The sequence below is a fragment of the Chiloscyllium plagiosum genome, unplaced genomic scaffold (genome assembly GCF_037043375.1).
Source record: "Chiloscyllium plagiosum isolate Xiang-an unplaced genomic scaffold, Cpla_swu_hap1 HiC_scaffold_3, whole genome shotgun sequence".
Taxonomy (NCBI): domain Eukaryota; kingdom Metazoa; phylum Chordata; class Chondrichthyes; order Orectolobiformes; family Hemiscylliidae; genus Chiloscyllium; species Chiloscyllium plagiosum.
In genome coordinates this window covers 12,153,377-12,164,279 of record NW_028270141.1, presented here as the reverse complement: position 1 = coordinate 12,164,279, position 10,903 = coordinate 12,153,377, and the positions used below count along the sequence as shown (strand labels likewise).

At 45.2% G+C, this 10,903-nt stretch overlaps 1 protein-coding gene across 2 annotated transcripts in view; it reads left to right on the top strand.

Annotated features, from left to right (window-relative positions):
- gen1 (GEN1 structure-specific endonuclease) overlaps positions 1-10,903 on the top strand; it is an 86,214-nt gene that overhangs the window by 67,474 nt on the left and 7,837 nt on the right. The window lies entirely within an intron of this gene.

Genomic DNA, 10,903 nt, shown 5'->3' with positions numbered 1-10,903 from the left:
CGCATTTCAAGCATCTGGTATGGATCCTTTTTATACCGTGACATTTACTTAAATTGGTGCAAAAAGCACCTATTGTAGGGAGGAGAGACTGACATTTAGTGCAAACCATCTGTCTATTAGATATTGTGTTATAATCTCTTCAACAGCATTCCTATCCTGAATTGGTAAAATAACTAAAATGGGTATATCATCTATTACCCCACTCTTTCTTTGTCCTCTGATATTATCCATTAAAACTGTCTTGCCCAATTTATTAAAACCACTGTTGTAGAAGGTTTGAGATTTAATGTTAATATTATCCAAAAGATGAGGGTGAATTCTTCCGTAGGGTTATAATCCTCCTCTGCCCCAAACACTGATCCACTATTGAGATTAATATATTGGGTATAGTGTGGCTGCTATATTTTACACAAGTCACCACAACTAGTGATCTTGCGGGATGGTTTTTTTTGTCTGGTATGTGGCCCTACCAGACTTGGGGGCATCTATTAAACTTCCATACTCTAGATTTTTGAGTGGTGACGCCACTAATGTGTAGTATCTTGATTGGCGCAGATTGACAGCTGTCTCATATGTTTTCTGTGCTTGATTAGCCAGCAATCGACAGATCTATCGCTGTTACTAGCGAGAACCACCAATCACTACAAAAGATAATAGTATGTGAAAACTCCACTGATTACTGGCTGCCAACCTCAAAAAAGACCTCTTTATCACATGCTCTGTCTTCTGCCAGCCAGCCAATCCTCTATCCATGTCAGTATCTTACTCCCAACATCCCAGATTCTTGTCTTATTTAGAAGTCTCCTGTGCAGCACCTTGTCAAAGGCCTTTGAAAAGTCCAAGTAGATCATGTCCATTGGATCTCCTTTCATTACCTCCTCAAAGAATTCTAACAGATTTTTCAGACATGATTTCCCCTTGATGAAGTGCTGACTCAGCCCTATTTTACCATGCATTCCCAAGTACTCCACAGTCTCATCATAAATGATATATTCTAAAAACCCATTAATCTTCACCACATAGTATGTTCTTTTTGTTTACTTTTCTGCTGATCGTAACCTCTCATTAGCCATTGTTGCCTCATCCTCCCTTTAATATGTTTCTTCTTCTTTGATTTGAATTTCTGCAGTGCCTCCTGAATTGCCCCCAGAAACTCCTGTCATTCCTGTGTCATTATTAGGGGCGGCACGGTGTCTCAGTGGTTAGCACTGCTGCCTCACAGTGCCAGGGATCCAGGTTCGATTCCAGCCATGGGCGACTGTGTGGAGTTTGCACACTCTCCCCGTGTTTGCGTGGGTTTCCTCTGGGTGCTTCGGTTTCCTCCCACACTCCAAAGATGTGCAGGTTAGGTGAATTGGCCATGCTAAATTTCCCATAGTGTTAAGTTTATTAGTCAGAGGATAATGGGTCTGGGTGGTTACTCAAGTACGTGAGGAAAGTGTGAAGTCAGAGTGTCAGTAGGGGATAGAGTGACAAATAAGTAGAGTGCCAGGACTCAATGTTTCAAAGGGCCCAGGTAATTTAGTGGAGAATTCAGGGTAGCTGAAGATGGTGGTGGCAGCAGCGGTAGGGTGTCAACTCCAGTGGTGAAGGAATGTCCTGGAGGGTGGAAAGTATCAGCTGCTGGGCAAAGCGAGGTGGGGATTGTGTCCCAGGCATGGGGAGTGCAGGAATGTTGGATCTTGGGAGGTGTTAGATTCTGGGAAGAGGGAAAATAAGAGACCTTGGAGTTGTTTCGTAAGTATTTGGTCAGTTTAGTAGTTATTCAGAATCACGAAATGAGTACGGAATGGAAGAAGACCTTTCAGCCCATGATGCATGTGCCGATTCTATTCCCCAGTGCCAGTCTCCTGCATTTTTTCCTACAATCCCTGCATACCATTATTACCAGATAGTCATCTGGTGCCCTCTGGAATGCCTTAATTAAACTTTCCTCCACCACATTTCCCAAAATTTCGATTCTCCTGCTCCATGGATGCTGCCTGGCCTGCTGTGTTTTTCCAGCATCACATTTTTCAACCTCTGGTCTCCAGCATCTGCAGTCCTCACTTTCTCCTAGTTGATCTTAACCTACTGCGAATCCTCTTGGCAAGGATGCCTACCTTGAAGAAGCTCTCCTCCCTCTACAAGGATCTTAGTGAGTCCCTCTCTCACTGCACCCCAAGGTCATCTCCTCTACCCTGAAGCTCTTCAGCCACGTCCTGAAACAGACTCGCTACCACAGCCACATCTCCTTCCTCAGCACTTGCCTACGGAACCCGACTGACCCCACATAGACTCCGGACTACATTCAAACCAACACAATTTGGATCCAACCAGGACAAGCGGTACCTGCAACAAATCCGAAACCTCCAGCAACAGACCTCCCTCTGGATCCACCACTCCACACTTGCAGCCATGCGCCACTACCGACACTCCCTGCAGTCAGCCCTGCCCCAGCTCAGGTCAACTCTCCCAGACCTGCAAAGGACCTTTGCTGTCCTTCATCCTCAGAAGAATTCATACACTGAACAAACATTTTTTCCTAGCCATATCGAACATCAAAGAAAGTAAGTACAAAACACTTTCATGTTCTCACCCCCACAGTCCGGATTCCTCGACCGTTCCTGAACCTTCTCACGACCTCCGGAACTACTCGGGCACGATTGCCCACGTGGCCGCTGCAGCCACCATCGCCACAGCGAACGGTGACGTCACTTCCAACGCCACCACCGCACGGACAACAGCCACCATCGACCATGCAGTCTCCGCGATCGCCACCCAGACAACCGCCTCCACGATCGCCAGGAAGGCCATCGCCGACAGATACGCGGCCGCCACGGGATCCACGACTACTGGGACCAGTGCCGTTTCTGCCCGGCGAACCACCCGGAGCTGCCGTCGCCGCAGCCACTTCCGCCCCCCAGTGACGTCACTCACCTGCTCAAGGACCACACCACATGCCACGCCACTCCCACCTCGATCTCCACCCCCACGTTGGTCTCCGCCCCCCATGTTGATCTTCGTCCCACGACAATCTCTGACCCCATGACCAACTCCGCCCCCATGACTAACTCCACCCTCATGCCTAACTCTACTCCCACTCCCAACTCCAGCCCCACACCAGGTCCAGCTCCCAGCCCTGCCATATTTGCACCAGACATCCCCCTCTCTGAGGATGAACAATCAGTCCTCAGCAGAGGCCTCACCTTCATCCCCCTACGCTCCCGGATCAATGAGTCCGACACACAGCTAGACATCATATCCGTCGCAAATTCACCTGCACCTCCACTCGCATCATTTACTGTATCTGTTGCACCTGATGTGGTCTCCTCTACATTGGGGAGACAGGCCGCCTACTTGCGGAACATTTCAGGGAACACCTCTGGGACACCTGCACCAACCGTCCCGTGGCTGCACACTTTAACTCCCCCTCCCACTCCGCCAAGGACATGCAGGTCCTTGGCCTCCTCCATCGCCAGACCCTGACCACACGACGCCTGGAGGAAGAGCGCCTCATCTTCCACCTAGGAACCCTCCAACCACACGAGATGAATGTAGATTTCTCCAGCTTCCTCATTTCCCCTCCCCCCCCACCTTATCTCAGTCCCAACCCCGGATTCAGCACCGCCCTCTTGACCTGCAATCGTCTTCCCAACCTATCCGCCCCCATCCCCTCTCCGGCCTGTCACCCTCACCCTCACCTCCTTCCCCCAAATCCCCTCCCCCCCCACCTTTTATCTCAGCCCACCTGGCACACCAGCCTCATTCCTGAAGAAGGGCTTATGCCCGAAACGTCGATTCTCCTGCTCCTCAGATGCTGCCCAGCCTGCTGTGTTTTTCCAGCATCACATTTTTCAACTCCACCACATTTTCTGGCAGTGTATTCTATAACCTAACTACTTGCTATGTGAAATTTCTTTTATCACATCACTCTTGTTTTGTTTACATCACTTTAAATTTATGCCCTCTCATTCTTTTTTCTTTTATGAGCTGGTACAGCTTCTCCCTATCAAATCTGACCAGACTGCTTATGATTTTGAAAACCTATCTTAAATCTTCTCTCAGCTACCTTCTCCCCAAAGAGAACAGTCCCAATTTCTTCACTCTATCCTTGAAACAAATGTTTCTCATTGGAATCATTCTTAAAGATTGGTCCTCCAATCCCCAATGTATTCTTAACAACTTTTTAGACAAGTTCAACATCGCTTCCTTGTTCTTGTGCTCCTATTAATAAAGCCAAGAGCACTGTGTGTTTTATGAACTGCTTTCTCCACCTGACCTGCCACCTTCAATGATCTTTTATGCACAGGTTTCTCTGCTCCTGCACCCTTTTTGGAATTGCACCCCAAGTTTTATATTTTTGTTAAAAGTTCTTTTTGACCAAAGTGCATCACTTCACACTTCATCTGCCCACTTCAGCAATTTGTCAATGTTCTTTCAGAGCTCCACGCTGTTCTCTTCTCAGTTTACGTTTCTTCCCAATTTAGTATAATCTGCAAATTTTGTAATTGTCTGCACACCATGCTCCAGATCAATAATATATATCAGGAAAATCAAGGATCTCCTTACTGGCCCCAGGGACCACTACTACAAACCTTCTTCCAATCCAAAATATTCCCATTGACAACCATTTTGTTTTGTATCACTCAGCCAACTTTGTATTCATGTTCCTGATGTCCTTTTATACCTTGACCTACAATTTTCCTCACAATTCTGTTATGTGGCATTGTAAAAAATGCCTTTTGGGAATCCGTGTTATACTGCATCAATGGTGTCACCCCACAGCCCTTTCCGTGCCATTTCAAAAAACTCCAGTACGTTACTCAAATATGATTTCAATTTAAGACTAACTCTTCCTAATCAACACACTTTTTTTTCCATGTAACTACTAATTCTAACCCAAATAATTGTTTCCAGAAGTTTCCCCAGCACCAAAGTTCAAGTGACTCGAAGTTCATCCACTTCACCAACACCTTCCACCCCGACCTCAAATTCACCTGGACAGTCTCAGATTCCTCCCTCCCCTTCCTCGACCTTTCTATTTCTATCTCAGGCGACCGAATCAACACGGACATCTACTACAAACCGACCGACTCCCACAGCTACCTGGACTACACCTCCTCCCATCCTGCCCCCTGTAAAAACGCCATCCCATTCTCCCAATTCCTTCGACTCCGCCGCATCTGCTCCCAGGAGGACCAGTTCCAAAAACGCACAACCCAGATGGCCTCCTTCTTCAAGGACCGCAATTTCCCCCCCGACGTGGTCGACGATGCCCTCCACCGCATCTCTTCCACTTCCCGCTCCTCCGCCCTTGAACCCCGCCCCTCCAACCGCCACCAGGACAGAACCCCACTGGTACTCACCTACCACCCCACCAATCTCCATGTACAGCGCATCATCCGCCGTCATTTCCGCTACCTCCAAACGGACCCCACCACCAAGGATATATTTCCCTCCCCTCCCCTATCAGCATTCCGTAAAGACCACTCCCTCCGTGACTCCCTCGTCAGATCCACACCCCCCACCAACCCAACCTCCACTCCCGGCACCTTCCCCTGCAACCGCAGGAGGTGCAAGACTTGCGCCCACACCTCCCCCCTCACCTCCCTCCAAGGCCCCAAAGGAAACTTCCATATCCGCCACAGATTCACCTGCACCTCTACACATATCATCTATTGCATCCTCTGCACCCGATGTGGCCTCCTCTATATTGGGGAGACAGGCCGGCCACTTGCGGAGCGTTTCAGAGAACACCTCTGGGACACCCGGACCAACCAACCCAACCACCCTGTAGCTCAACATTTCAATTCCCCCTCCCACTCCACCAAGGATATGCAGGTCTTTGGACTCCTCCATCGTCAGACCACAACAAAACGACGGTTGGAGGAAGAACACCTCATCTTCCGGCTAGGAACCCTCCAACCACAAGGGATGAACTCGGATTTCACCAGTTTCCTCATTTCCCCTCCCCCCACCCTGTCTCAGTCAAATCCATCAAATTCAGCACCGCCTTCCTAACCTGAGATCTTCTTCCCGACCTCTCCGCCCCCACCCCAGTCTGACCTATCACCCTCACCTTGACCTCTTTCCACCTATCACATTTCCGACGCCCCTCCCCCAAGTCCCTCCTCCCTACCTTTTATCTTAGCCTGCTGGACAAACTTTCCTCATTCCTGAAGAAGGGCTTATGCCCGAAACGTCGATTCTCCTGTTCCCTGGATGCTGCCTGACCTGCTGCGCTTTTCCAGCAACACATTTCCAGCACTGGTTCGTAATAGTTGGGATTATCCTTACAATCTTTCTTGAAGAAGGCCATAATGTTTACAATTCTTCAGAGTTTTTGGCAACTTCTGTGAATCCAGGGAAAACTGAAAGATTATGGTCACTGACCCTGCAACTCCTATACTCACTTCCTTCAAAATTCTTGGATGCATCTCTTCCATTCGCAGCACCTTGTTGACTTTATGTGCCAACAATCTATCCAAGATTTCTTCCTTATAAATTGTGCACCTTTCTAGTGACAGAGTTCCTTCTTGTGTCACCATGACCTTGTCAGCATCCTCCTTTTTATAAAGACAGATGCAAAGTATTCATTTAGCATCTAAGCCATGCCCCCTATCTCCATATATAAATCCCCTTTTTGGTCTCTGATTGGTTCCATTCCTCCTTGAACAGCTTTCTTACTGTTTATATTCCTATACAAGAATTTCTCATTTCCTTTTATGTTAGCTATTAGTCTTTTCTCGGAGGCCCTCTTTGCTTCCAATTTGTTTTTTCACCTCAAGTGTCCCTCCCCCCGCAAAAGAAAATCTTTGGTGTTCCTATTAATTCTCAGTTGTATTTTCTGCCTTACATCTGTCATAAGCACACTTTCCCACTGGAGAGAATATTTCTGACTGTATCTGAACCATCTGCTCTTTGAAAGTGGCCCATTGTTCAGTTAGTACTTTACCAACTTCTTATTCCAATCAATCCTGTGCAGCTCCATTCTTGACCCATTAAAGTCACATGTCTACCAATGGTTTTTCCTGACTCTGGATTGTTGCATGTCATTCTCTTTTACCATCCTGAATCTTATAATACAATAGTCACTGACTCCTAAATATCCCCTCACTCACACTTCATCCACTTAGCCCATGTCATTTCTATCAAGAATGGTCATCATGAAGGCCCTGCCTTCTCAACCTCAACTGAGGTATGGTGACCATCAGGTTAAGCTCTCCACCAGTTGTCTCCAATGAGAGAGTAGCCCTATCTCAGATATAAATGGAGACTTTTGGACAGTTCCAGACATAGACCAAATACCCATCAGAATATTCGATTTCCCCAGGCAATTCCCTCAGAGTCCACATGTGAGACACCCATACACACTGCAGCAAAAATCACTTGGTCATCTGAAAATCCAGACCACTTTTTCCAACACATCCCCATTTGCTAAGTGCTGCAACAGAATGTCAGTCTGGCTGCTTGTGTTCGAGTCTCTGGACTGGGCCTTGACTTTGGCAAGAGTACTATCAACTGAACAACAACCTGACACTAAGCAGATTGCTATGTCAATGTGAAATTCAACATGGCCATGTTTTGTGAATAATTATTTTCACACTTATACTGTGCTGCTAAACATTTGCCTGCTGCCAGTCTCAGAGTTGTGGAAGAATAAATTAAAATAATGAGGGGTTTGAAGCTTGCAGCTTTGCTGCTTTAAAGTCTCAAGTGTGTTGAACCATATGCTTACCTGGTAAACCTTCAAAGTGAATTAAACACTTACATTTACAGTGTGTGGAAGCCTGCATGTCCTTGAGTAACTGAAAAAAATTCAGAAAATGGAGGCAAAATTATGGGATGTTAACTAAAGAAATCATTTTAACTTCTTAAGCCGATTCCACTGCCTAGTTTCTTTTCAGGCAGCCTTTTTGCTCTCACTAATAAGAGCAACATTTAGTTCAATCAGGACCTGTACATTGTTCAGATTTTCATATTTGTCTGCTGTAAATGTTTTCTTTTGGCTGACAGTAGGTGATAGTATGCTTTCTATGAATTGCTCTGATGGTTGCTTGCAGTAAAGTTCAAAGTTAACATAGTTATCATTGATCTTTTTAAAAAATTGTTCACTGGATTAAAATGTTGATCATCTTGATTTCTTGATCATCTCTAATTGCATTTGAGAAAGTGGTAGCGAGCCTTTAACCTGTTAGAGGTAGGTGCATACACAATGTTCGGGTCTAGATTAGAGTGGTGCTGGAAAAGCACAGCAGGTCAGGCAGCATCCAAGGAGCAGGAAAATAGATGTTTCGGGCAAAAGCCCTTCATCAGGAATAGACAATGTTGTTAGAATGGAATTTGACAATTTTGATGCAGTGGTAGTGAAGAAATTGCAATATGTTTCCAGGTCAGAGGGGTATGGGGCTTGGATGGGCATTTACAGATGATGATGTTCAAATGTCAGTGCTGCAGAAGTAGCATATTTGGAAGGTGCTGTCAGAGGGCCCCTGCAGAGTTGCTGCAGTATGTCTTTAAAATGATGCTCTGTCCTGCTGCTGTGCATTAATTGTAGAGGGAGTGAATGTTTCAGGTAGTGACTGTTTCAGGTAGTGGACAAGGTAATTATCAAGCAAGCAATTTTAATGTTGTTAGAATTATATTAATCCAGACAGAGGGAGAAAACTCCATTGCACTCCTGATGTGTCCCTTTCAGATGGTAGACTGATTTTGAGAAGTCAGAAGCCAAAGAATTCCACGCCCCTATCCAACTTCTGTAGCCACGATATTTGTGTGGCTGGTCAATGGTAACCCCCCAGAGGACCTTGAGAGCATGGCGAAGAAGGGTAGACAGGAGTATCTAGCTTCCAAGAGCTAGTGTCTCAAATGAGGTAACATGGATGTTCAGGTTAATAGATCTACTTTGCTGGTGTTGCAAATGGGAAAAATTAGGTCTGGGTAAAATATCATCAGCAATAGATAGGCAGAAGCAAATCTAATTAGGATTGTGTGGTAATTATTGGCCCGTCACAGCAAATTTGGTTGTGATAATTTTTTTAAATGAATGGATAAATTTATTTTCTTTTTTTAAGCTAATTAATGTCTGGGCAGCACAGTGGCTCAGTGGTTTGCACTACTGCCTCACAGTAGTGAGGAAGTGAGGATTGCAGATGCTGGTGCTCAGAGTCAAGAGTGTGTTGCTGGCAAAGCATGACAGGTCAGGCAGCATCCGAGGAGCAAGAGAATTGATGTTTCAGGCATAAGCCCTTCATCTGGAATGAGGCTTGAGGATCAGGGCTAAGAGATAAATGGGAGGGGGTGCGGTTTGGGGGAAGGTAGCTAGGAAAGCGATAGGTGGATGAAGGTGAGAGTGAAGGCAATAGGTCAGAGGGGGGAGTGATGGACAGGTCCAGAGGGCAGTGCCGTGTTGGAGGCTTGGGACTGTGATAATGTCGGGGGAGAGGGGAAATGAGGAAGCTGTTGAAATCCACATTTATCCGTGTGGTTGCATAGTCCCAAGGTGGAATATGAGGCGTTCTTCCTCCAGGTGTCTGGTGGTAATGGTTTGGTGGTGGAGGAGGCCCAGGATCTGCATGTCCATGACGGAGTGGGAGGGGGAGTTGAAGTGTTCAGCCACAGGGCGGTGGGGTTGGTGGGTGCAGGTGTCCCAGAGATGTTCAATCAAATGATCGCAAGAAGGCATCCAGAAAGGGATCAATCATTGCTGAAATTTGTGTAAACAAAAATCACAAAATAAAATTAGCAAGCAATGATAATTATTACCAATAATTTACCCTGACACTTTACATTTTTTATGCAAAAATGCCTATAATCATGAAATTGGGTGAAAATCTCAATAAGGCTCCCATGAAAACTATATAATGAAAGTGAACTGAATTATTTGCTTCCTGCCCTGTTACCATATGGTGCATTTACTATATAGCCATTTCAGTAATGGGTACCTTCTAGTTTTCTTGATGAATGTATTAACCATGCCTCTATCCTGCACATTTCAGGCAAATTCAAATTATCTAGTACTTTAATAGTTGAGGTGTACTTTGTTTATTTATTTACTTATGGTATCTGAGAAATATATTAATAAAATTGTCTTTATTATTGAAAACTATTTGAAAGATTGAACATTTGTGATTTGAAAAAACCTACATTTGAGGAGATGAAGCACGATTGTTGACCCCACATGATCTTATTGCAGGAAAATATAAGTGCAAGACGGTCTCTCTTTGTAGACCTTCACTGAAATTTATTCTTATGAACAACAATAAATTGGTGTTTCAGAATTTAGTTCTGCTGCGTTAATTGATTTAACTGTTTAACTGGATTCTGGACATATGTTTGAGATTTGACAAAGGAGACCGATCACTTCACCATTAATACTTAAAACATTTCACAAATGTCCTATAATTAATGGAGTGTTGTCAGTTAAAGTTGTTTCTGAAGTTCATTTGCTGTTAAGCTGCAGGAGTCTCTTTGAACTCCTCTTCTCAGCTGTAAATTCACAAAGTCTCACCTCCTTGCTCTCACTTCACATTTCTCCATCTAGCAACTTCAAAACAGTATTGGCCCCTTAGCATGTATTGGCATAGGAAATGATCAGGAAATTTATTGCTGATCGTTTCCTGCTCACATGCTCTGGTATTGCCACAGCTTCAGTTATTTGGTCCTTTGCTTATGGTTCAGGGATAAATGACAGCTTTTCATATTGTGTTTGGTAATTTTTAAAAGTACTCGTAGGGTATGTGATTTATTTTGTGAAAGCCAAGAATGTTGTAGTCATAGAGCTGTACAGCATGGAAACAGATCCTTTGGTCCAACTTGTCCATGCTGACTAGATATCCTAAACTGATCTAGTCCCATTTGCCAGCATTTGACCCATATCCCTCTAAATCCTGGGTATATTCATGTACCTATCCAGATGTTT